This window comes from Trachurus trachurus, assembly GCF_905171665.1.
Source record: "Trachurus trachurus genome assembly, chromosome: 12".
NCBI lineage: Eukaryota > Metazoa > Chordata > Actinopteri > Carangiformes > Carangidae > Trachurus > Trachurus trachurus.
In genome coordinates this window covers 17,622,263-17,649,800 of record NC_139908.1, presented here as the reverse complement: position 1 = coordinate 17,649,800, position 27,538 = coordinate 17,622,263, and the positions used below count along the sequence as shown (strand labels likewise).

General features: G+C 40.5%; 1 protein-coding gene across 1 annotated transcript in view; it reads left to right on the top strand.

Moving 5' to 3' along the window:
• LOC310994480 (transmembrane protein 132C) overlaps positions 1–27,538 on the top strand; it is a gene marked incomplete at both ends in the record, with an annotated part of 135,282 nt that overhangs the window by 44,585 nt on the left and 63,159 nt on the right. The gene's annotated exons all lie outside the window — the stretch shown is intronic.

The window sequence follows — 27,538 nt, the reverse complement described above, 5'->3', positions numbered from 1 at the left end:
GAGACTCAGCCTCTAACAGCTCATTTAATCAAATCAGATCTGCACTTGGAAAAGTCAGGGATTAATCTCTGGCATTGGAGATTAGAAAATGTGTGTATGATAAGCGTTTTGATTTGCCACACCACGTAGCATCCACTGACAACGCTGCCGTGACACTTACATGCTGCCGCCCAGCAGGGGTCGGCTTATTTATCCTGTCTATTTAGGTCATAATGTCACAAATGAAAAGAGATGTTAGAGAGTGGCAACTACTGTACTGTAACAGGGCGCTCATGCTATCAATTAGTGTGGCTTCATTGTGTATGCACAGACACAGGCAAACAATGCACGGGTCCTTAACCTCCTACAGTATACAGTATCCTGTGTTTTTTTTTTTTGATGAATGAAAAAGGAATGTATTTGAATGTTTTCTGCAAGAAGAAGAAGAGCCTGTTACGGGTGAAGGGTTACATTATATTGTTTTTTTCTTTCTATTTGTAGTTGTACCCTAACATTTACTTACAGTAGATGTATGATCATCCTCTGACAAAATACACACTTGGCTAACCATATTTAGCCGAGCTTCTTTTAGAGGGGATTTGCTGTGTGCTGTAGATGAAATACTTCTTCATAATTGCAGTGGATAAAGTGTTTTATTGAGAAGTTCTGCTCATGCTTATTGCAGTTTTCCAAATTATTTTTGGAAAGAGACAGATATTGGACAACTAAACCACATCTATGACAGTCTGGAGGGGATTGTTTTGGCTGGATAATGCCTTAATTACCGCTTTGTGTTATTTATAAAAAAAAAAATTTTTCATGTGCTTACCTTCAAAATTGCCTGTCTGAAGCAAAAGAATTATCTGAGGTGATTCCACACAACAACAACAGCAAAGTAGTTATTGATTCATTGAGTTTGTCTCATACAAATTACTATTCAAAGTGACTGTAATTGCTCCATGTTGTTTGATGCAAATTAAGGTGTAAGCAATATGCATTTCCACTGGGCTACTTTTATGCCTGAGATCTAAATCATGGCAGATGAAACAGTTAGCAGCCTCAAAGTGGAGCTGTGACAGAGAGCCTTGGCAATTTGTCAACCCTGGGTAAGCAGGAAATCTGCCAAAAAGCCTCATTGCTTTTTCTCTCACTCCAGCGATGATGAACTCCCGTGAAGTATTAGTGTTCACAGTGTGTGTTTATCACATTTGTCAGCATGTGTGTAAATGGGGGGGCTTTAAAGGCGGTAGTTTTTCCTTTAGCGCCTTTTTCCACCACTGTTGCACCCCGATCGTTCAGAAGTTCATCTTTTTTATGTCCTCCGTTGGGATGGGGCGGACTTAAAATTCAACCAAAATACCTCATTAGCAACCAAAAGATTAAAACCTCAAAGTGTTTGAAAATCACAGGCTACTTTACAGTACTTGACTGCCAGCTTACCAAACTCAACGACTGAACGGCCGAACGCTGATGATTAATCTCGCGTCAGCTGTTGGATTTCCTGATAAAGCAAAACTTCACTTTAAAATACCCTTTAAGCGTTTGATATCCTCCAGATGATGCTGTGAATTCATGTTCCGTGTCCACAGGAGGAGGAGGGAGCCTCACAGTGTGTGTATCCACGCTGATCCTTGCTCAAGACGGACGTTTTGAGTCATTTGGTGTTTGCACACCCCAGACTCTGCCTCTCACTGTTTGTGTTTGCATACTGTCGGCCAGTGTTAGTCTACTCGCTGGGTGTGGGTGTGTTTATGGACAGCTTACATTACAAGTAGCTCTGGTGTGTGTCTCTCCCAGCAGCAAAGGCATCATTAACTATTCATATTCTCTGGAGTTACTCCCTTCTCCTCCACATTATCTTTTCTCCCCCAGCCTCACCCTTATCTATCCCCTCTCCCCTGCCTCCCCACAGTCTAACTTGTGACAAAAGAATATGGAGAATCTCTCTGGACAGTCTGTATTCCTACATGTGCTCATGTCAGATACTTCTTTTTCTATACTTCACATTTCACTCTATGTACTGTTTCCTACACTTGTTTTGATAAAACTGCAAAACTGTCGGACTTTAGGGAAATTACACAGTGTATAATCCTCTTAATTTATTGTTTACAATCAGATTAATTGTCAAAGGATTACCTGCCTGGACAGAGCACCTTGAATTTTATACACGTTGTCCATTAATCTCTGCAACACGTGAAGTGAAACAAGAAGTGCCGGTAAATTAATGTACAGTTTTGACGTTGCATTTAATTTAACTGGCTGCCTCTTCTCAAATGACAAGACAAAATAAGACATCACTGCTACTGCTGAGTGACAATACAATGAGACAAATCAAGTGGTTACCTTTGACTGAGAGAGCTATTTATCATCAATTCAATTCAATTCAAAGATGCATCAATTTAGGTAACGATTTATTAGTCTGCTTTGTTTTCTGAGCCTCCTAAACAATCAGTAGGCCTTCATGCACTCGTGTCACTTCATTTAACTGAATAACTAATCAATATTTTATGTCAGAGTGAGGAGCTGTAAAGTGTGAGCTTTATTCTAATGTCTCAGAGTTTAAATCATGTGCAAAAAAAAGGCCACAGTGACCCAAATGCAAAGCAGTACTTTTATGCATAAGGCAGACCGCGGATAGTGTTGGTGAAAAAAAATAATTTCTCTTCCATGTTCTTTGGCTAAGACATTAAGTCTGAGCATCGACACCATGAACTTGAACGCTGACAGTTTTCCTTCTCCTTCTCTGCTCTGATGTTCCACTGGTGTCTCCTGACAGCTGTTACTTGTTCTTTCTACATATTTAGCAGTTTGAGGATTCAATTTATCAAGCAGCACAACTTTATGGGAAAAAACAGGTCGCTGCAATCTGTGTTAACACCTTCATTTTATGTTCAATCCAAGTCATTCAGTTTTAACTTATTCCAACATGGGACTCACTGTTGGACAATGAGCTAGTGGTTGGACAACCAGAAAAGAACCACGAGTAAAAAAAATAAATAAAAAAAAACTATTAATATGTTCCCTAAAACTGGGCTTAGTTAAACAATTGGCCAGTTTTTAAATACTTCCATGAATTAATGTCGATATTTAATGACTTTCAAATGTTCCTCATTAGCTGGATTAAAATTTTTCATTGATGTAATCAAGGCTAATAATTTATTAAAACCAGCTGCTGTAGAGTGCGAGACCAGTGTTGTCATGGTTACAACAATGAAGACAAGGTTAAAGTTGTGGGACAGCCATGGTTTGGTAAAGATTGGGCACAAAACATATTTGGTTGGTGTTATATTTTGGAATAAAATGAGCACTTGAGAGGTAGCTACAACCATGTCAAAGTCCAAAGTCCAGAGTTTTGTCGATCCATTTGTTCACTTTCTTCGTTTTCTTTTCAGTCATTCATTTTGAATGAAGCTACATTTATAGCTAAATAACAAGAATTCTAAGTAGATTTTTTTCTTCATGCGTCTGTATCTTCAGACTTTGCTCAGTGCTGCTCTGCTTTTCATTAGTTCCTACTGATTGTCAAGTATCAAGATATTCTCGGATGTGTTGCTATTGCTTCAAGTCGAAGCCATGAAGTCAGATCATAATGCCGAGTTCAAAAACTGGTGTAACATTTGAGTGATGACAATAAAACGTGTCCTTGTTATCATACAGTACATTATCGACGCCTCACCAGCTCCTTACTTTGGCTGTGGAGCGAAATCAAACCACTTAGCCAACGGGTTATTTTATTGGTCATTTTTCTTCCATCTGCCTTATTGTGTAATTGGCTGTATTTTATCTAATTTGAACTAATCTGATGTAATAATTTGGAATGCAATTAGAGGCTTTTAATCCCTGCCTCTTGAAAAATGACATTTTAGCACACACAAAGTCATGAATATTCACATATACACACTTGAAGACACATTCAGACACTCACACACGTACATGTGTGGACCTGGTCTGTGCCAACTGTAAAGTCATGGTGTGTTTGTCAAGCTAAAGGCTCCCACTGGAATCAGTAATTCCCTGCTCCCTGCCTCATTAGCCATGGAGAGAGTGGTGCAGCAGGTTCGGAAAGGGCTCTCCAGCTACTCCTTATTCAACATGCAAATGAAAACACCATTTCCTCCTGAACAAATTAACAGGCTTTTCAATAGATAAATTGCCCCAGCTGTATTGTAATTTTGACTAAACAATCCGACATATTTCCACAGATCCCCCCCTCGGGGGCCAGTGTTGCTGATGAATGCAAATGAATTTCTAATATCTGAGCGTGTGAAGGTATAAGTATGAGATTCTTCATGCTGCGCCAGCCCAAACAGCCAGCATGAGTTGTTTTATTATTCAGAGATTGAGCAGGTGAAGGAGCCAGGTTCAGTGTCGGGCTATGAATAAAGAAGTGGATTTAGCTGAGACCGATACGTCAGATGTTGTGCGGACGTGAAGCGGGGCTTCATGTCGGCAGATTCTGCTCCTTAACACAGTTCAGGTTTACAGGTCGCGTGACCCTGGTGATTGTTATTGGCCGTTGTTTGTTGAAATATCAGCGGGAGAAAAGGTTAGAATAAAGATGTCCTCCTCAGTGTATTAGCCTTATCTTGACTGCATTCCTCTGTGATTCAGTTCTTGGTAAAGGTCAACCAAGATAGGTATGTCTTTTTTCTATTTCCATTTCTGTACTTATCTGTACTTTTTCTTGTATTGTATCTGCTGCTCTGTCTTGGTTTCTTGTGTTGTTTAACCTTTCTCTTGCACTACATGTGCTCGCCTTTTCTTTCCTGTCCTATTCTTGCTTTGTCCAGGACCGGCATGTTCCTCCTCTTTGTGCTGAAAACATTGACCAAAAACTTCCTCTGTTTTGAGATCTAAATATCCACAAGACAAATACCTGCAACTAAAATTCAGGCCTCAGTGTGAAGTTCAGCGTCTCCTAATCTTCCTCTGCCCTTCTTTACTCAGCTCTTTCTTTCCTTTTGCTCAGTTGACCTGCTCACCAGTGTTTACTTGAAAGCACTCATTCACTCATTAATAAGTAATTAGCGACTTGTGGCCTGCGGAGACTGCTCACTATGTAGATCCTGCTCTCTGCTGGGCCGGGCTACCACAAAGCAATCACCAGTTCCCTGCAGCAAGTCATTTGAATCCTTGTATTTTCTACCATAATGATTTTCCATCACTTCTCTTCTCTTGAATTTGTGTCTAAACTGATGAATTTATTGGACATTGGAGGCCCAGAATGCATTGCTCTCCCACTTCTCTGCTGCCTGTCTTCTTCTTTTTTTTGCTTCTGCACTTGCTCTGTCCATCTGCCTTTGGAAAGGCTGCATGTCCCCGAGGAATTTTTAGTGATCCCACAGCTTGGCAGAGGGTCATACAAATGTGCCGTACTATTCAGAGTGACACATGCCTGCAAGACTTTGAGTACTGACAGGGCCAGAGGTCGCTTCGCTTTTTCTCTCTGGTTGCTTTGAACTTGTGAATGTCTTGCAGGCTTTTTTATAAGGGCAGCAGAGAGAATGAAGGAAGCTAGAGTGGGTCCTCCCAAGAGAGCAGTGCTCCATGTCTGGTCCTGTGTTAGAATTACTTTAAAGCGTAGGTACTGTATGTGCCCGTTACACACAATCCAGCTTGTATCGGGGTACACATTCCACACAGTCCAAAAATTATGCAATACGATGCAACAGTACAAAAATACACAATTTGATCATATTCAATTCTTTTTGATAAACCTGTGTCTGATGCGTATGACTTAATGTTGACACCCAGGAATAGGGAATACAATCATGAATGTACATTCTGGCTACAAATAATAACATTTTAAAAATAATAGAGTATAATACTGAGGTGCCACAGATTCAGTTTGGCGCAGTGAAAGTTTCCTGTCGAAAGCCCGCTAGCTCCAACCTGGTCTACTCTTGGCACAAGGCGAAGCACAGCTGGTGCAGTGGTACCGGTGACCGGTGACACAGTGCGCACAGGTCACCAAGACCTCACAGACAGGTTTCCACAGTTCCAGACACATGTAAATGCAATAAATAATCACAACAAACACTATTTGATGCAACTAATGGAATCAGCACGTAAATGTATATCTATATCGATTGTCCCGTCACATCTGATATCAGATCAAAGGCGGTTGGCACACGCAATGGAAACTCAACCAGACTGAATTCAAATGTGATGCAAAGTAACAAGTTCACATCTCTCTCAGCCAACCACAAACAGACTTGGCATCAGAGAGTAATTATATATTCGGTATCTCTCATCTCAGAAATTGCCCCCTGTGCACACTGCACAGTATGTGCCCTTTCTTTTCTTTCTTTCTTTCTTTTCTTTGCGCCCCTGTCCTTCAAAAAGTCTGAGCAAGCCACTGTGTATAAATGACTTGTTCCTGATAAAACACCACTATCTTTTAAAAGTTTTGGTGAAATAGTTCAGCTTTGACCTAAGTGGAAATTAGTAACAAGTGCAAACAACCACTAATACACAAGAACTGGCAATGGGTTTGGTTTCCAGAACAGTTAGTTTCTCCACAGCCTCTTTCAAGTTGCCCAGCGACAGAGCACTCATTTTCAATTATGTGTTGAGGCAACAAATGGCAGCTACTGTATACTATCTCAACCAATTTCAACCACAGGACTGTCACCATGAACAAGACAGAGATTTTTTTTTTTCTACCGGGAAAACAAATTAAACGCGTTGTCAGTTTTGTTGAAACATTCACCAGGCTATCAACAATTTGCGACTTTGTTAATTAAAAACAATTCTTCATTAAGTTTCTGACAAAATGTAATTGCTTTTGCATTATTTGTGGGATATAAATGTGATTTCGAAGAGTCAAGGCTGTTTCAGTCACATTATAGAGTCAACATAGTGGAAGCCTAAAGAGTCAAAGGAACAACTGGAATCAGTCATTTGTATATTCAATGTAAACTTAGAAGCAAAGTCAATAGTTCTGTACAGACAAACCTTTTTGAAAAGCACTAGAAAATATATCAATTAATCGTTTAATGTGCTTCTGTTCATTGAGGAAAGTTCCATCTGGAGGTTGACTTTTGTCTCATAGGTCTCATTAATCATTGTGATGGAAAACCTCCATGACACAGACAAGAGGAGTGTAACAGCAAAGAAAGTCAAGACATCTCTATCACTAACTGGCAGAAATGTTTCTCAGAGGAAGCCAAACCGAACAACCTTTTTTTTTCTTTTCTTTTTTTTTTTTTAAACTTGACTGATGTGTACATAAACCAGAATAAAATATCTCAAATTTTCAGAAGATCTTAAGCCTCTTTGATATTAGTTGACAGAATTTCTTTTGGGAATTTCCAACATTTCTTTTGGAAGTCAATCTGCACATGACAGCACAATTTGAACCCCTGGTAATTTTCTTATTTTATTTGGGTTTTTTTTTAATCCAAAAATAAAAATTGTTTTGCCACATTTACACAAATTTGCAGTTTGTATGTGGGATTTTCTCTCACAAGTGGGGCAAAGAATTAACTAATCACTTTGTCCTTGAACACTAACTGATTGTTTCCTATTAAATATAATGAGGCGCTCACAAAATAATGCTTTAAAACAAATTGACACAGTGCTAATGTGCTCAAAGCTAAAATGACAAATAACAAATAATAAACGGTTGCTCTTAAATTTGTTCTCAGACTGCCATTAAAGGCATGGTGTGTGTTGTACAGTTGCAAAGCCCTTAGGACAAATTTATGATTAGTGCTGTGAAAACAATCTTCATTTGACTTGACTGCCATTATGGCCATTATCTTCTGAATGTACTGCGCAGCTCATGATCAGACATCAGCCTCGACGTCTAAACCATCAACCCAACCAATCTGGATTGCAATTGAGAATTGTTTTATAATTTTGTTAAAGCCAAATGGGACACTGCTCCAGGACCACACTGAAGATTAAAACAGATATCACATTTGATCAGAAATCTCCCAGAGTACCAACTTAATAGTGTTGTCATGAGCCAGAGGAGATCTTTCTCTTTTTTTTCTTTTTTTTCTGGGACTGCTGATGCAATACCTTAACTTATAACGCTGTTGTTAAGATCTCCAGGCAACACTTCTACTCCAACTTCTGCAACACAGATAACTCCAGCTCCTGCAATGTGAGTTGCAGATGATATATATATGGGGCTACAGGCAGTGACAAACAGGGCGGGATTAGGTAGTGAAGCCGTCCTGGCAGAATAAGCTCTGCTGGCTAACTGTCGGTTGGCGTCTCTAACTCTCTCCCAGACAATCATAAGCTTGGCCTTCTAATCACTTGTTTATCCTTCATGTTTCTCATAAGGATTTACTTTGATTAGTTTGATCCTGCAGACTTGACAGCTGTAACACAAACTCAAAATCATGCATATTTTAATGTGGACTGGAGGCAACAAAATAAAGAGAGAGAGAGAGATGATGAAATGCTGTGGTTGCTATACATTGGGAGTTGGTTTTAGAAACAGTCAGCCACAAAAACAGACAAAATGCAGTAACTCATCTCAGATATAAAAGAAATTGTTTCATCCACAGTGGTTAGAGATATGTGCAGAGATTGAAACACAGGCAAACAAACAATACACAGGGTGTCAGAGTAGAGGAGAGGGTGTGAGAAACAAAAACTGAGGGAAGCAACCGGAAATTATTTCCCTACAAGTTCATCCAAAGTAAAAAAAAAAAAAAAAAAAACTTTGTTGATTTCCCCATGGTAACAGAATGAGTCTGAGTCATGATGACTTACCCCATACAGTATGAACAACTGGTTTTATATGAATCTTTAAAACTTCATCTAACAAATAAAGGGAGGAAACTTAGCCCTAGATGACATCAAAAATTCTGTTGAACTAAAAAGAAAGTGTGTGCTTGGTTGTGAATTTTTTTTTAAAAAGTAAAGAAATCTAGCCATGCGTCTAAATAGCAGGAATGTATTTGTGCAATGACCTCAGCATTGCCTGATTGTGGCAGTTGGTCGGGTGTTATCTGTGCAAGCCTGTAGACCCCTGTGTATGGACTGAGGGCTTGTGGCACTGCTTTCTACCTTATGCTCAAAATAGTCATACACTGTATTATCTTTTCTGAAAGCAAATAAAATGCAACACAATTACAGTACCATAATAATCCAAATTTTTAGACACAATGATAGACAAGATTAAGACTCTACTGCCAGAAGATGATGTCATGTTGTTTCCATGGAGTTCAGGTCTCTTTTATAGGAGTTAATAAGCCACTCTGTGATTAAAGCACTAGAGAGACCAACAGGCAAACACTGACAGACTCACGTGGCAAACAACCTCCCCAAGAAGTATGATGATGCACGAAACCCATACTAAGAATAATAATTAATCTGAGATGACAGATCTGTGAGTTTTTTAAATGATTATTACACCACAGGGACAATCCACAGTGGCTATAACTCCACCACCACCAGGAAAGCATCATATGTGCACAGCAGTTGCTGCTGCAGTCCTACATTAGTTTCTGTATTGAATCATTTCAGCCACAATACTGTGATATGTACTTGTTTTATGTATGTATTTTGTATACATAAATGGGCCAGATTCAGCAAATACTCTCAATATTGCAGCTAACCAAACAATTAAAGCAGCAACAGACAACCCCCACCTCTCCTCCAGCCTCTAGCATTTCCAAAGTGGTATTATTGTTGACGTCACTAATAACATCACTATTCTCTTCTCCTCCCATCTTAACCACTATAGCAGCCAGAGGGCTCTGCCACTGCAAAACATGATCTGACGGTCTCCTCATAGACACCTGCACCAGTGAAGACTTTGGCATATCTTTTCTGTTAAGTCTCACATTAGATGGACGACTGAATGGCACAGTGTAGACAAACATTACTCCCACCTTTATAGGTTCAGAGAAATCAACAGGGCCTCTATGTTGTAACGCCTCAAAGTGTCACAGTGGGTTAATCTCACCGCCACATCCCCCTCTCTTGTTATCCGTGGTCATTCTGTGTGTTTTCTTCAAACTGTATTTGCTCTAGCTGGTCAGCAAATGCCTTTGGACAAAGAGGTCTGAGTCATTTTAATGTCTGTCAGAGACCCTACACCATCTCCTGGAGTGACAGTCTCATTCCCGGTTTCATACATTTCAAAGCACTTGCACTGGGGCCGATAGTTACATTACAGAAAGTTAAAATTCACCTTCTGCTCCTCCAAAAATATTGCTGTTTTATGTTCTTTGCTTTCATTCCCAAAGCGGGTCGCCTTCGAACAGAAATACAGAGTTTGAGGCAGTGACAAAAAAAAAAAAAGTAGTGACAAAGACCTAGAGAGAGCAACAGAGAAAAAAACACACTGACAAACTGACAAGAGTCTGGGCTTCAGGGGAGAATCATTAGACTGATATAATATTCAGCATGCAGCTTGGAGCAGTGCCTTTGGCTGGGCTTTAAGCTGTGTAGTGTCGGTCGGTCTGGCTGTAGCTGGTTGGGAGGTCAGCCATTGATCTGCAGATATAAGCTGGTACTTTGGATCCAAGCCTTCATCATCCTGCAGGGTTACCACCACTGTGGGTGGATAAGCCTTGATCTGCTCAGGGGTTTGGATTTGTGCGTGTGTGTCAGTGTGTGTGTGCGCGTGCACACAGGTTGAGAGAAAGATGCAAGTGACTGCGTGCGTCCACGTATGTTTACAGATGTGGCAGCGTTGTGTTTGTGTGTGCGATACGTGTGCGCCGTACGCTTCCTTTTATATCAGTGGCCGCCCCGTCGGGTGGAGTGAGAGAAAGAAAAGAGGGAATGAAAAGATAAAACAGGATGACAGGTTAGGAAAGAAAATACAAAAAGGCGAAGGTTGCGTTACCGATCGTGATGCGCTCATTAAATGCACTTTGTGTGTGCACAAATCTGGAAAACAACTCAGACTTAACAAAGTAAACATCAATCATTAGATCCATGAGAATAAACCTCACAAGATGAAATTCATAGAGTATTGGAACAGAGAGCTGGTGATTAATTGACAGGGTGAACTTCAGTTTACCACGGTTGATGTCATCTATTTCTGAGGGAGAGCTGACAGTAAATAGTCGAGAATCTGGGACATTTTGACTTGAATTTATGGGCTGCGTCTTGAAAAAAAATTGTAGTGTCTCGTTTCTTTTTGACTGATGTTAACATTTGGTGTCTTTGACAAGTGACAAGTTTCTCCTGTTAACTGCCATTCAACGTAATGACTCAGCTGTGCGCCGCTCCTTAAGGTGATTTAGTTACTTGAAAATGAGTGTCCTCTCCTCTTCATCATTTTGTTCAATCTACGCTTGTAAAATAGATGTTCTTTTCCTGCCTATTTCCATCACAGTGAGATGTTCAAGTGCTGGCTGAGCTACACATCAACAATGCAAAGAACATGATTCAACTCTCCCTGGTGAATTAAAATGTTGGGTATGGAGAGATGTTTAAGCATGTGTGTGTGTGTGTGTGTTTTTTTTTGTTTCAGGGTTAAGATGGAGGTTTAGTTTACTTCTCCCTAGGTGGAAAGTCATTGTAATTTATGCTGCACACCTAACCTCCTCTGGAGCAGGTTATGTTTGAAATAACAGATCAACGTATATAAAAGCACAGCCTCCGGACCAATCAATTCTCTTGGTAAAAGGCATCTTCATTCACAGAGGTTCCCTCTTTAGGAGGGCAAGAGTGTTCAGAGCCTGGCAAACCGCTTTGGCTTTCCCTGTCAATTTTTTATAGTGACCCCCATTATTGCAGAGGGCCAGCTCCTCAGCAGGAGTGTAGTCCTGTGTAGGAGGGCCCCCTCCTGTCTTCTTCATTTCATTTTTACCCTGTTGGCTGCAAGCAATGTCAAAGCTATTCCATTGTGCTTTTGATATCTCCATACAGTAGAGACTGATTGAAGCACTAAAGCTTTTTCGAAGATATAATAGGAAGCACTTATTTCTTTAAATTATGTTTTTACATTTAGGTTTTATGTGCTCCCAAATCTGTTTGACACCAGCAGCTGAAATAATGAGGCTAAAATTGTCCTACCTGCTATAATCATATCAATTCTAAGTATCATTTAATGGAATACAAAAATGTTATTCTAGTCAGGTCACTTGTAACCTTATGATCAGGGAGTGATGCTACAAATCTACGATTAAAGAGGAACTAGGCAAGAGCCTTACCTTAAGTATGCTACATTTTTACCTTAGTTGAACAGCTTCAGAGTAATTGTGATGGTTAAATACATGACTTGTAACTTGCTCTGAGGGAGAATGGAGGCTCTCTGCCTTTCACCTACTGTAGCGTCTCTTGGCCGAAAACCAACCTTGCAAAATCAGCACCTCTGACCCGGTGTTCCTGCTCTCGTCTTGTCCGCACCCCAACACAAACTCCGGAACAAGTAATCTATAGTTTATGACAGATAAGACTACACAAATATACACAAATAACACGTATGATAAATAACGTTATCCACAGCTTCATGGATTGCTTTCTCGCCGGCTTCGTTGACAACAAATGCATATGGCTGGGAGGAGGGTTAACAAAACAGGTGGAAAGTTCCCCTTTAATGTATGCATTTGTATAGCTGATTTTTCACCTAATAATGTGTTTAACTTCTTGTATTTATCTAAAGTATTTTACAGGAGCTTGCTGTTAGTTAGTAAAATGTGCAGCTGTGCTGTCTGTAGATACAGTATGTCCATGTTTGTGGTTGGTCATTTGCAAAAAGCACTTTAAGGTGAATATATTGTAGTCAGAAAAGACTGGGTTGATTTGTGGAGCCGAAAGTGTTTTTTTGGCTTCTCAACATGATTGAAGTTGTTGAGATTAGTGAAGTGAGACAAAAAACAGATATGTTGTGTACAGTATATTGATTTTACTTAAAGGTAAAGGCAAAGTAAAAAGGGGAACTGTCTGGTCGCTTTTTGGCTGTCTTGTTAACCCCCACCCCCGCCATGTGCATTTGCTTTCAATGACGCCGATGAGAAGGCAATCCATGGAGCGATGGATAGCCTGATATGTTTTAGGATGTGCATATTTGTGTAGTCTTATCTGTCATAATCAAGAGATAAGGGATTACGGGGCGTGCTTCTGTCGTGGCACCACCGAGACAAGATCTGGGACACTGGGTCGGGGGCGCTGATCTTGCAAGGTTGATTTTAGGCCAAGAGACGCTAGGGAAGCAGAGAACCTCTTCTCCCTGTAACAAGTCATTTAACCATCACAATTACTCTGAAGCAGTTTATTGAAATAATAATTTAAATTTAATAAAGGCAAAAATCTTGCATAGTTCCTCTTTAAACAAACATTGTACCATAGCACTGCAAGTGATCAAAAATGGTTGGAGCCGATGGCAAGGCAAAAAACACTTAACACAGCACCGGATAATAATAATCTGTGCTGACTAGACTAAGAGTGAGTGTCAATTTTTATTTTAGATTAACAAAAACCCTGATTTTGGAGCTGTTGATTTAATCCAGAGAGAATATATGAGTTTTATTTGTTAGGGCTCAGAAACTGTTTTTTAATTTCTTCCAATTTCCATTATAGGTTAATTAATTTTGAGTTCTGCCTGAAATTCTAATTAACAATGCACCAAAGGTGATGCAACTATCCCTTGTGGTAAAAGATTAAAGTAAGTTTGAGTTGGGAACTAATTTGACGACTTCTTAGAATTGCTCTCGTTTTCCTGTAAATTAAAAATAATCAGTGTGGCAGGAGTTTGATAAATAAAAGATACAATATATTAACTCAAGATGAACAGTTTTCATTATGTTGTGCTGTTGAATTTCTCATCATTGTGCCAAGAAATTTCCTTTCAGTACGTGGATCAAACCTCATTAAAGATTTTTTATTTATGTAATGTCAGAGGGTCGTCAGTCAGTGTGATTAACCTTGTACGAATAGATAGGCCTGCAAACAGACGAGTTGAGTTATGCGTGGTACAGAGGTCTTAATTCTTTCTCTGAATGGATTTGAATTTGCTGCATTTCAAAAGAGGTATTATCTTTATGCTGAGCATGAATTATTTGATCATTATGTATAGTATCTTAGGCATAGGATACTATAATATATGCCATATTCTTAATAGTGACTGTTAACAGATTCTGCATGCAGTGAGAGAAAAAAGAAAAGAAAAACCAATGAAAATGGCAAAATGAAGTAAGAAATGATTCATTGGTGATCAGTGGAAGTGTAAATGTTTTTCCATTACATTAGCGTTTTGAACTGATTAAACTCATTTTAACTGATGGCAACCTTGAGAGGATCACTTAATAATTCTGCAAAAACTGTCATTCTACATGCCTCAGATGAGTAAGTACAGGCTGTTTAAAAAAAAAAAAACATTATTGTGTGACAGTCATTTCTGCTTTCATGGAGATGACGGTAAAGTTTCAGTCTGAATGATTTTCATGTCTCCTCATTTTCAACTCTAATATAACAGAAAATGGTGCCTTCACCCCAGAGTGACGCTCCCTTTGTGTTTTGCACCACAGTCTTTCAGCCTCCGCTGCCGTCTCTGTCGGGCACTGGATTCTGCTGTGCAAACCCTGGAGGGCGGCGTCTCTTACAATGCTGATGTATGTTTTCTAGCTGCTCTCCTGACACTACCACCATTTACGCAAAGGCTTGTGAAGTCCTCTACGACCATTTCACCTTACTCACTCTCCAATCGGCCTTTTTCTAGGGGGGGGTGAGATCTGGCAGCGTCGCTCCACTTTTCTCAGTATAGTCGAGCTGTGTTATGGCCCCAAGGACTCACTGTGATTCTCTTTGTCTCTCTCTCCTGACATACAAACTGACACAAAAGCGTAGACTGCGCACCCCCACAAACACATCAAATCATTTTCCCTGCTATTTTCAACAGTTTTTAGTGGCTGCTTAATAGGGTATTCATGAGAGCCATGAAATGCTCTTCAGTCCATTTACAAGCCATCTCCAAGGACAGGGTCACAGCTCCATGTCCACACTGCAGTGACCTTCATGTAGCTCACCCTGATAGCGCTTTGAGAAACTACTCACTGGAAACACAACAGTAGTCTGTGCATGTGTGTGTGTGTGTGTGTGTGTGTGTGTGTGTGTGTGTGTGTGTGTGTGTGTGTGTGTGTGTGTGTGTGTGTGTGTGTGTGTGTGTGTGTGTCAGTTGAAGGCGAGGATACCCATTTTGATCTGAGGGTCATGACAGCCTCTGCTCCAGGCTGGTTAAGTCGGTCCTGACACTTTAGTGATGAAGTTAAAGGTAAAACAAAAACAAAAAAACACATTGATTGAAATGCCAAGCCAACATTTTAATAGTGCTTGGTATCATAAGTATTACTTTTATAATTGGGTTCATCAGGTTGCAGTGAAGAGACACCTGAAGTCTCACAGATTCACTCACCCTCACCTTCTGCAAAGTTTACAGCCCTTCATCACCTCCTCATCCAGAGTTTGCATTTCCCTCCTCGTCGTTTCCCTCACAAACTCCTGCATAAATTAGCAACTCGTTTTAACAGAGCTTTGGTTGGAAGAGTTGTTAAGTTCGAGGTGTCTTGGCAGGTTTCAAGAATACTCAAGATCTGTTTCCAGCTTTAATGAGTTAAAAAAAAAAACAGTTGCAGATGTGTGAATGTGAGGACACAAACTTCTTTATCTGTCATAAATCCAATAAACAAACGTCAGTAAAAGTGGAGATTTATTTGTGTGATGTTGTATTTTGATCTGTTTGTGTGAGGCTTTTGCTAATGAAAATTGCCAGAGAAGAAGAAGATTACACGTCTGGCTTGTCCACTTCCTGCTGGTCAGTGTCAAGACCTGAGAGCGAAATGGAGCAGAGTGGAGCGAGCCACAGGAAGCAGAAGGAACTAAATACAGAGTGGCTGCCTGAATCCTCTCTGTGCTGCTTCTGTGTGCAGATTTTTTATTTTTTTGCTGTTCTTTAGCTGAGTGACTAATGGCGGACTTTCAAACACGGCCCCAATTTTAGCAAAAATGTGAATGTTTTCAATTTTGTCTGCGGCGTATTGATTGCTTGCTCAGTGCTTAGCTAAGTGCTACTTAACAGACTCAAGAGCAGATGTCAGTATGTATAACAAAAACACTACCCTCAAACGATTATTATATGTCGAGTATGGCTCGCTGCTAAAACATCGGCCCACATCATTGCCGGCTCCCCACTGGCACAATTTTAGATGTCATAAGCTTTTCTTTATGAATAAGTAGTCAAAAAATAATAATTACCTGGTGTACGTGTTCTGCATAAATTACCAAAATGAACCCACATTGCTCCTAACAGTCAGTAAAGACCTACGCAGCTTTAACTGTAGTTTTTACATCTGTAGGGATTCTGCATTTGGATTCTGCACGTCATGTCAGATCGAGGCCAAAGAACCAAAAAAGACTAAAAGAAAACTGACTGTTTTCAATTTGTTTTTTACTCTGATCTATATCTTATTCATTGAACGTGTTTGTGACTGTCACCTTGCATCTTCGGCTCTGCAGGTGGTCAGATCAAACTCTGATGATTGACAGCAGGGCCTGCAGCGCTTTCCTTCACCTAATGACTGGCTGCGTTTGTGTTCTCTGGTGTCACAAAGAGCTCATGAAAAAAATAGCCGATTGTGTCGAGGCTGCGGTCGGACTGATGAATACTGATGGACTGATGAAAATGGAACCGAGGCATGTTGAATCATAATATTGTGAGAGAATCGTTGCACTCACTTTCTATCAGGGAGTGCTGCAATGTAGGATATGAGTTTTACTTCACTTTGACCCCTTTTCACTTACTGAGGTATCAGTAGTGATACAGCTGAGCATATGTTACCATGGTTACAAAATTATGTTGTACAAATATAGACTCTACATGACTTAAGTGTACATTGCGATGGGGTTGACTGTATTTTATTCCTGTACGGGTCTCAGGAATAGTTTTCAGATCTGCCAAAATAAACTAACCCAAAGAGGCAACTGCACTGGAGTAAGTCTGAGGTGCACCAGAGAGAGAGAGAGAGAGAGAGAGAGAGAGAGAGGTTATTTCCTGATGTTGTTGTGATCATAGACAAAGGTCAGAGCAATTTTCAAGCAAAAGCACAATGAGCGTTGCCGTGTCAGATGTGTTCACGCAATAATTTTTCTTTAGAAAACCTAAATAAGTTGACATCTTTAGTGTATCACAAAGGTTTTTCCAGGTTTAACTGCATATCAGCAATAATTTATCTTTGCTTTTTAGTGATTTTAGCTCACATCAAGGTGGCTGGGGCCTGAATGACCACTTGTCCTTGGTCACGCTTTCCCCTCCCCTGGCACTCTGTGTTTGCCTGTGGTCTGGAGGAACAAACTCGGCATTGTTGCTCAACGAGGCTCAGTGCAGACAAGCTGTGTTGTGGCCCAGGGGAGTCGTGTGTACACACACATACACACACACACTCACACAGACACACACAGAGCAGCCCAAGGGAGTCCTCTATGAAGGGATCAGTGTAAACATCCAGTGGCAGTCAGGGTGTTGGTGGCCCTGTGAAGTGGAAGCGGTGGTCAGGGCATGGTGCTGGCTGATAAGCACTGCTAACATACAGGGGAGAAGTGAGTTGGTCATCCCTGTTAAAAACACCGGCAGCTACCCAATCCCCCGGTGCCATCGTGCCGCTGCATCACGCTGAGGAGGGCTCAGCCTCCTGCAGGGGGAAGTGAAAAGTGGAGCAAGGGCATGACATGGCCTGCACTTCTGGAACAAGTTTGTGTGAGTGTGTTTTGATGCGAATAGGCCACACACAGAAGCACTGGGGTCAATCATACATGAGGTGATGTATGGACAAGTTTCAGCAGGAATAGAAAACTGGTAGTTGGGGTCAAACATTTTTCATCAATCTTGACATTTGCCATGAGGGTTACAATAATGAACACGCAACTACTTGGTTCGGTTTAGGAAAATATTCCACAAGTCAACGCATCCATCCACCGACAATTTCAACTCTTTATGCTTCAGCAGCGGACTTTGTCCTTTCCTCCCTTTGTAATTGCTACAGCCACTAAAGGTCCCCTAACAATAAAACATGGCTATTGGTCATAATAAACTGCTATGGACTCATTTCTTGCACAATTTCTATACTTGGAAGCACTAATGTGATGAGAGGAACGAGCAAGAGGAGTAGCAGCTGCACTTATGAGCAAATATTTATTCACTGGGACTGAAATTAAATCCCAAAATATCTAATAAAGCTCCACATTGGACTGTAACCATTGCCAGGAAGGAAAAAAAAGCATATATATAAACTGAGGGCTTTTTTTTTCTGTGCGTATGAGACTGCCATGAAGTCCACGGTCAGCTTGCAAATAAGCCCTAAATTTCACCCTCCCTTTGGTGATGTAAAGCATGCACTTTCCAGCGACTGCAAAATAAGCTGCTGAAACGCACACCATGAACAGTGCATGATGAAACCATTTTTGTAAGGATGGAGTTGTCCTGTATGGTTGTTAACACAGAAAATAGATGTTATTTAGTTTCCTTCATCGCACTTTACCTTCTGCTATGCAAATAGTCGGACTGTTTTTGACTGATCGGTTGATCTAAAGTGGTGCACACATCTTCTCTTGGTGATGGTGATGTTTGTCAGTCACACCGTATTATGTGGATCCAATAACTGTTGACTTGCTCAAGGCTACATGCAAAACCCGTGTTGACACAAATACATGTTGTGCAGGTTGGAAAAGAACAAACAAAAAATAGCAGGAGCTGTAGTTACAAGGAAGCTTTGTTGTTCTTTATAGATCTACTGAGTCTCACGTCTCTGATCAGGTCCCTGAGAGGGAAACCGGGAGAAAAATAATAAGTTGGAGATATTGAGGGAAAGAAGGGAGAGGGAGAGACGAGATAGTACTGTTCCTGATGACTGATAACAGAGCTCCATTTTGCAACATGCGCACAAAAAAATCTGTATCTGTAAATCCCCATTTGATTGTCAAGATTTTTGTTTTTGGCTTGCAAGGAGAGAGGCAAGGTAGCATTTTACTCCAAAACAAACATACAAACAAAAAAAAAGTGTCTCTTTCTTACTTTCTCTGCATCCCTTGGTAACAAAAGAAAATCACAGCAGCCAGCAGTGATTATCTGCCGCTTTTCTGTCCAGGCTCCTCATCAAAGTCAAGTATTCAACCCCTTAATCATTCCTCTATCTTCTCTTTTGATTGCCTCACTTTCTCTCCATCACACCTTGTCAAATGTTACCCCCTGCCCAGACAACTATAGTGTCTTTGTTTTTTGTTTTTTTTTCCTTCTGCATGTAGTCGAGCCGGCTGACGGTGTCTGTTCAGCAGTGTCCACTGGTGCAAATAATGAAGTGCAAATGGGGCTAATGTACTGGTTGACATGCCTGCTTTTACAGATCAGGCCTGAATTGATTTACCTGCAATTTCACCAGTGAGTTTTCCTGTAATCTGCATATGGTAAACAAACAAACAAAAAAAATGCAGAGGAAACAAATATGTGAACATTTTAGCGAAATGCTTTAATTTGCTTCTGGGTCGCTGAGACTTTATGTGAACATAACCTTGGGAGTATGAATGGGACCAAGATGGATTTTGTTTCAATTTTTGGAGTCTGGGTTTTCTCATTCAGAGCCAATTCTTTCACTTCCTGCAAACATTCTGAGGTGCTATTGTGACAGTTTTCAGACAGACAATTTTTTTTTTGAAATGTTGGGTTAGCATAGTGGCTGTCATCCTTCCTGTCACGTTGCCACTCCAGCACTTACTGTACTGCCTGCTCACAGCACTGACAAATACAATAGCACATGACACTTAGACCAAGAATGTAGCTTTTGTGTCCAGGGTTCACTCAGCTCACTTACACCAGTGGGCAGCATTTAATCAATGGCGACAGGAATACTGATAGTCTGCAACGACAGGACGGCTGAATGACACAGTGTAACATTTGACCCCTCGTCCTGATCACCTGCATCACCTGACCAGACATCTGCAGCACCTTAACCCACAGTGATTGAGTCAATAAATCACTCATAGATGGAGTCAGGAGAGAACGTGAGTTCAATCCCCCTCAGCAGCCCTGCCTCTCAGCGCCAATAAAGCAGCAGCCTTCATCAGTCCTAGCTTGCTTTTGTGTTTGTCCCCAGCGTGTCACATCCTTCAAAACCTCCCACAACAGTGTATTCATACAATTTATGATCTAATTAGAGGGCATAATGAATAGTCAACCATTTGTAACGATCATGATTAAAATGTTTTAGCGATTGCCAAAGATTAATTGTTTCGGTAATGGCTTCAGATTGATGTAATTTGCATACATATGGCAATTATGAATTTGTGTTCCTCCTCTCCTTGATGTGTGAGCTGCAAAAGCGGTTTTCTGATGGTATGGTAAATTTTTTGACAAAAAAAAAATTCACTAAAACTTTCATATTGATTATGTCATTATATGGCCACCATAGTTGACGCAAAAAAAAAAAGATGCAGAATACGTACAAAGTGGTACTGATATTGACAACTTTATGTACAACTGTACAGCATGAACTGAGCTCTGAGAACTTGCTGAAACCCTACTTTAGAATAATCATCACTATTGATTTCTGGCAGTAATGCAACAAAAAGCTGTTCGCTAACTGCCAAAAAAACATCAGATGAAGAAGAACAGTGTTTTACAGCAGCACTCAAGGATTTATAGCTCAGAATGCAGAATGCACCCAGCATGGCTGGTGCTGCTAAGGCAAACAGTGCAATTATCATTGCTGCAAAAGCCAGTTTATGTTTTACCAATTAAACAATGTGTCATAAAGCAGGATAGCGATGTTACTCAGAGCTAAACATTTTTAAAATTATTATTATGCATAAAGGCAAAATTTCTCTACATGTAAAATTATGCACAAATTACATTTGTAAGCCAGTGTGGTTTGAGATGTCCCGCATTGTGGCACGTTGTGTGAGTGGTAAAACACATCACATTGGTTTTCCTGGGACTTTAAAATTAATCTCTGTCTGCGAGTCTGCAGACGTGTACAGTAATGTGGCAATAATTAAGGGCTGGGGATGGTTCCAGTGAAAAAGAATAGCTAAGAGCTGCTCATTAAAAGAAAAAAAGAAGACATGGAGATGAACTTGTTCATCGTCTGGAACTGTCAACTTTGTTCAGAATTCAAAATGATTAACTATGGACATGGCCTAGTTCATCTGGATGAACTGAACTTTGAGTTATCTCTTGTTTAGCACAAGCTTCTACAGCACTGCATGATGCCTGCATGGTTTAAAAGCAGGTGTGTGTGATAAAGACTTAAGCACTCACTGTTTTGCACAATGCACCATTAAAATATTTTCCTCATTTTTCAACATTTAGTTCATTTAAAAACACCTTAAATGTGCAGAGGGGCTCAGGATAGATGCTGGATAAAGGATGCCATATGCTGCACAAATTGCAGAGTCCTTTGAGGCAAATATCCAATTTTGGGCTGTTAAAAAGAAATTCAGAAATTTGCTGCAGTGCTAGTGTACTGTAAGTGCCCAGTTGTTACACCGACTGACAGCATCAGTGTTAATTAATCTGTATAACCCGTCAGACATCAGGTTTATCAATTTGCCATAATCTCTCCCACTACATCCTGAGATTATACTGCTTGGTCCCCTTCTGTGTCCATCCAAATATTGGATCAGTCCTAGATCATCTGTCCAAACCTACAGAGCCAATGCGAAGTCAAATTTTTATCCCCTGGATGCAACCTTATGTCAAATAGGTTTTACTGGATGCGGTGCCGGCGTGTGTTTTCCCTATCCCCTATTTAACTGGCTAGGCCTCCACTCAAATGGCAGCCATAGGGATCAAGCTTCTGTCTGCGACAACATGACCTCATTCCTTCAGCTAATCTACAGCAGCACTAGCAGTGAGTTCCTGAAATCCAGCATTAGAGCGAATGAAAAATTGGAAGTTTTTAGTACACTGCTCAGTGTACATTAATGCAAACACGAAAAATAAAAAGGAAAAGCATCGTGACTCAAAACTGTGTTAATCTGAAATCCCGTGCTCGCTCTACAAATCCCATGCCTCCAACAAGGGTCGAGATATCCGACATGTAGGGCACCAGATTGGGAATGTTTCTTGATTTTTACATTCTTACAGTCTTGCGCTGTGTGGAGAGCCAGGCTGTGATTTAGTGGAGGTGACTAGCATTTGGCCACAGTGGGTGTTGCGCTGTCACGCCCCTCAGTGTCATCATCCCGTTGGCCTGCTTTCATGTGCACAGTCTCGGCACACACACACGCAGCTCCTTGTCATTTCAGTCAATACCCACCCACATCCAGCCTGTTTCTTTATGCCGAATATCATGCAGTCTTTGTTGCCGTTTTCTGTGACATTTTTTTTTTCTTACACTTTTAGAAATAAGCTTATAATGTGACATAAGGCGATAATGAGAGCTCGGGGCAGATTAAAGAAAACAAAGTAACTGACTGCTTTAAGCTGTTGGCTTAAATAATTTTTTATTTTTATGGAGCAGCAATTCCATTCCCCATTATTTTGGGTCTCATTCTCTCCCCTTGTCTCCTGTTTTTAAGACAATAATGTCTTAATTACATCTTACACCCCCTCCCTCTCCCATGGCTCATGTATGGGCTGCATTCTGGCCCAAAAACAGCAGCATTGCATTATGTAGAAATGGGCTCCACATTAGTGCCATCTCATCATCATATTATAATAGCTATCCTCAGGCTGTTACTTACAAAATTATGTTTTAAGGATTCCAATAGGCTCATTTGTTTAATGTTCAATATTATGAGGCCGGTGTTGGATTAATTTGGTCTTCTTAATGTGAAACTCTTCATATAACATAAGACTCTGAAATCCCCAGCTGAAGTGATCGTTTGTGTTTCAGCCGCTGTTTTTCCTCTTTTCATTTCCTCACAGTTACAGCACTATCGATTTTGTTCATTGTTCAGCTGTTGATCACTCAGCAGATGAGTGAAATAATAAACTAGTCATTGTGAGTGCAGATAACACTGATGCTACGTTGGGATCCAAATGATATTTGTTATTCACTGACAGCAGAATAATGATTTTCTCAGAACTAAGATGCATTTAAGATGTAACCTTGCCCAGGTTTTTAAATGAAATATTTCTTTCCTCTGAGAAGCTCAGGGGCTTCTCTGAATTCGGCTCGAATTCATTTCTCAGTGTTCCTGCCCATATGATTGCTCTTGATCTGTCATGGATTCGTTCATGTCATGAGGGTATGGCCAGCACATATTTTGAACCTCTTCTCATTTGAAGTCAGCCGCACTCCTCTGACAGTTATTTCTTCTCCTCTTTTTTTTAAAAGAGGCGCGAGTTTGTTCCCAGAACTCAGGTCCAAGCTCGGCATGTCAGTCATCTGCCTGCCTTTCCTTTTAATTAAAAAAAGACTGTGAAGGAGATGTGAAGACGTTAGATGAGGCATCACCATGCTCTGTGTGTTTTTCAGGAATCCAGACATGAATGAAGAGAGAATTTGCCTGAAGGCTGTCAACTCGTCTCCTGTGTGTGTGTGTGTGTGTGTGTGTGTGTGTGTGTGTGTGTGTGTGTGTGTGTGTGTGTGTGTGTGTGTGTGTGTGTGTGTGTGTGTGTGTGTGTGTGTGTGTGTGTGTGTGTGTGTGTGTGTGTGTGTGTGTGTGTGTGCAAGGCATACACTGTTTTCTTTGACTTCTTTCTTGGACAGCACTGGTCCGTGTTGAGCCACCTGACTGTAAACATGTCCACTGTTTGGTGACAGTCAGCATTTCTTCAGTTAAGTAGCACTCAATACAATCCACTCCAGGTTAAAATGACTAAGTAGCACTTTAAGGGGCACTCCCTTTGATCATCTTTGTCCCTTGATAGATGTGTAGCTTTTAACCCTTTACAGACTATGTTGCTCATCCATTCACTGTCTGGTCTAGATCACACAAATATTGATCTGTAAAGAATGGAGAGATGAGGAGGCGGTCAGCGAGAAATGAAATTGACATTTCTCAAGGGTAAAGTGAAAGACAGGATGAGATTCATGGGGCTTTAATTTCCAACAGCCAGCTTGAGAGTACTGCAAAGTATTCCTTCAATACTACTTTACCTTTTGGCAAAAAAGTGAGAATTTTAAACCCGTAGATGTTATTCAAGGTCAGCAAGGTGCCACAGATGGCATCTACAGTTTGACTCAAGGTTATATTTCTTGCATGGTTATAGTACAGGATTGCACTGTATATGTGTAAACGACATGTCCAGTTCCTGTATTTTCAGGTCTGTCTGAAAGTGGCAAGTTCATGGATTTGTTCATTGATTTTTTTATTTGATTTTTTTGCTTAGGTGAATACAGTAGTGAGTATCATAAAGGACAGCAGAAGGACAGCATGGGCTTTATTGAAAATAAGCAGGACTGAGTCCACTGCCATCCGAGCATCTCTGTAAGGCTACAGTGCTCATAGTGTAGAAACTGTTTTGCAAAATTGTCTTCTCCAAAGTGCACTGAAGTCCTTCAAAAACTTGTCGAGCTATAACCAGTAGTGACCTTCCGAAATTAAGCCGCTGGTAGCACCGCAGGAATAGCCAGTGGCTCACAAGAGCGGATTCTTCCTCTGGGAATAATGAACTCTTGTTCCAAGTGAACCATTAAATTGTTGATATGTTTGTTGTGGACCAGCTGGCCCTTGAGCCTCAAAAACACTTTTCACTTGTTCTCACTTAATTAAGACTTTTTAGTTGGTAGAACCTCAAATTACCTAATGAAGGTTTACCAACCAAAATTAGGTGATTAAATAAAGGGAACTACAGCGCCCAGGAGCGAAGCAGGTTCTCTTGACTGCTTTTGAAAATAAAACAGCACACAGAGCATCGAGGCTAGACGAGGAGCTCTGGTGAGGATGAGGATACGAGAGAGGCTTGGGCGCGTGTACTGTACAGTAAAAGAAGCAGAATGTAGAGGAAAGAAAAGACAGAGACAGACGCAGAGAGGTAGGAGAAGAGACGGCGGGCGAGCTGAAGGAGTAAGAGGAACGCAGCAGAATGCATGGGTGGAGATGAGCTTTGTCTGGTGAGCGTCTTTATCTGATAGTGTTAATCTTGTCCCCCGTTCACAGTGTTGCCACGCACCAGCACTTTTAACTAGCTCAGATAATGGAAAGAACAGCATCAAACTCATTAATTGAATTAGCTCTCTCTTTATCTCCACATCTGCCCGTGTCCGCTCGCCCCTAAAAACACTTCACCGACAACTATTCCTCAGCTAATTGACTCAGAGCATCCCCAGCTCAGCCCTGTTTCACCTTCCTAATTTATTGAACCAGCCCAAAGCCCGGTTCACTTGTCACTGGCTACTATCTAATTTAATTTTACCCTGTAGTGATGGAGATTATTTTGTTTTTGAGCTGGAGGAATAGAGCAGGAGGGAGAGTACATGAAGCAAGTCCAACAGCTTGTGCGTTTATTTCATAACTGGATTTAGCTGCAGGTGTTAGAGAATTAAGGGACACAGGCAGGCCAGCTAAAGTAGCTGAATACGATTTGGCCAATTCTGGCTGCTGTCAGAAAATTGCATTCAGCTAAACTAGCTTTTTTGAAATTAATTTGGAATATATGCTAAACTGTGAGTTATTGCACGTTTCACATTTATCTGACTAACCACTAGACCAATTTTGGAGCCTAGGGGCTTTTTTTCTTTCAGCAGTTTCAAGCTTTTCAGTGGGATTAGTTAATGACTCCTCAGAACCTGCAGGGTGCAGGTTATATATGAGTGTATTGTGACTCATCTGTATTGCAGCTTTGCTCCATGTGGCTCTTCCCTTTGCAGGGGCCACTGTGATGGAGGAACCAAAGGTGGTTCCTTTGTGGCGCAGCAGATATCTGAGCAATTGTTCTCGCTTTCATTTATCTCTGCTAAAGGTTAGCTTTGTCTGCTAGCACACTCCCCATTATATCAGATGTAGACACCGACCAAGGTGTGCGCGAGTGAAGCCTTTGTATGTGGATGTTTGTGTGTGTGTGAGAGAGAGAGAAGTGATTGGCATCTCTCAGTTCTGAGTCTCCATCTTCAGAAATGATTTAGCACCAGGATGCCAACACAGACAGGCATGTTCCTCTTGATCCGTTTTCTTTTTACAGTTGTTATTTTAACTTTTAGCTATGGGAGGAGGGAGGACAACTTTGCAAATGGCCTCCTGATGATGACAGTGATGTAAATCTTTTTTCTTCTCATTATTATTCTAAATATAATACCAGAACAGGTATTAAATGCCAGAGCAGACGTAAAGCTGTAATTCAAGCCTTTTAACCAATAAACCCCTGTTTTCAACTCCACCCCCATCTCTCTTGACTGTTTTCTTCCATCTCCATCTGTCCTTTTTCATCCATACTGCTACAACGCCTGTCTTCTCTAATCTGCCCAGCAGGTCTCTGTAAACCACCTCTTTCTGCTCAAACACCTTTAACACCGAGCTATCCTTCCCTTCTTCCCAGTCCATGCTTAAATAGTCTACTCAAGTTTGGTTTTATGTAAAACAATTTTCATTCCAACATGCATCCAAATGTGAAAGAGGGTAAAATCTAAAATACACAAGGATATTGTGCATGACTAAAGTCAATGAAATAGAAAAACACTGGCAATAAAGGGGAAACTTTGAATGCATTGTTTTGAAAGCTTCTAATTACTTCACACCAGAAGATGTTAAACTACAGCGTACCTGTCTCAACAAAAGCTACTTAAAAAAAAAAAAATTCAAACTACTTTGTAAAAATAGGTTAAATTGACCATGTGTTAATGTGAACCAAACAAAAAATGCACCACTGTCTCTGGGAAAATGCAAAGAATGTCCGATTTTGATGAGTATGTCTATGATTAATCTTATCAAAAATTTACCAATGATGGTGATGTTGCTGTGTGAGCATGGAGCAAACAAAAAAGTTTTGTGTCATTTCTTACAAAATACTGCAGAATGTGGCAGGTACTATATAATGTGCCTGGAAATAAAGGATTGTCAACAATATATTAATAATCATTCATCTCAAAGACTGAAAGAAACAAAGGTGGACTAGTGAGCACAGTCACTCAAACCACCTACTCATCACCAATTCACCAGAATACAAAAAATAGTGAACAACCTTGTTTGATTAATACATATTCCAATTGTTGTCATCTCATCTCTGATATAGGGCCTACTGTAGACTGAACACTTGCTGCACTTGGCTGTGTAGAAGTGGGACTTATCAGTCTGTCAATGGTTGTAGCACAGGATATTACAGTGGATCAGTGGAGTTTCATCCCTCTATCCTCAGATTTCTAACTTTGTTTTCACAGTCGCATGCATTTTACAACAGTTCAGTTCAATTCTTCATGAATTTGAATTAATGTAATTTACAAGGGAAACAGAGTTTGTAAGGGCAACCTAATAAAACTTAAAGGGTAATTCAACATTTTGGCAAATTTGCCTATTGCCATAATCCTAGTCATAGTTTCATTACCTCAACGAACACAATGAGGTGAACGGTACAGATTTCCTATCCCTCATCAAACTCATCAAATATGCAATCCAACAATTCCAAAATGCTCTGGTGGACAAGTTGTGACCTGCACATTCACCACACTATGAAATAATCATGTATAATTATGTAACATTACAACACAAGAAG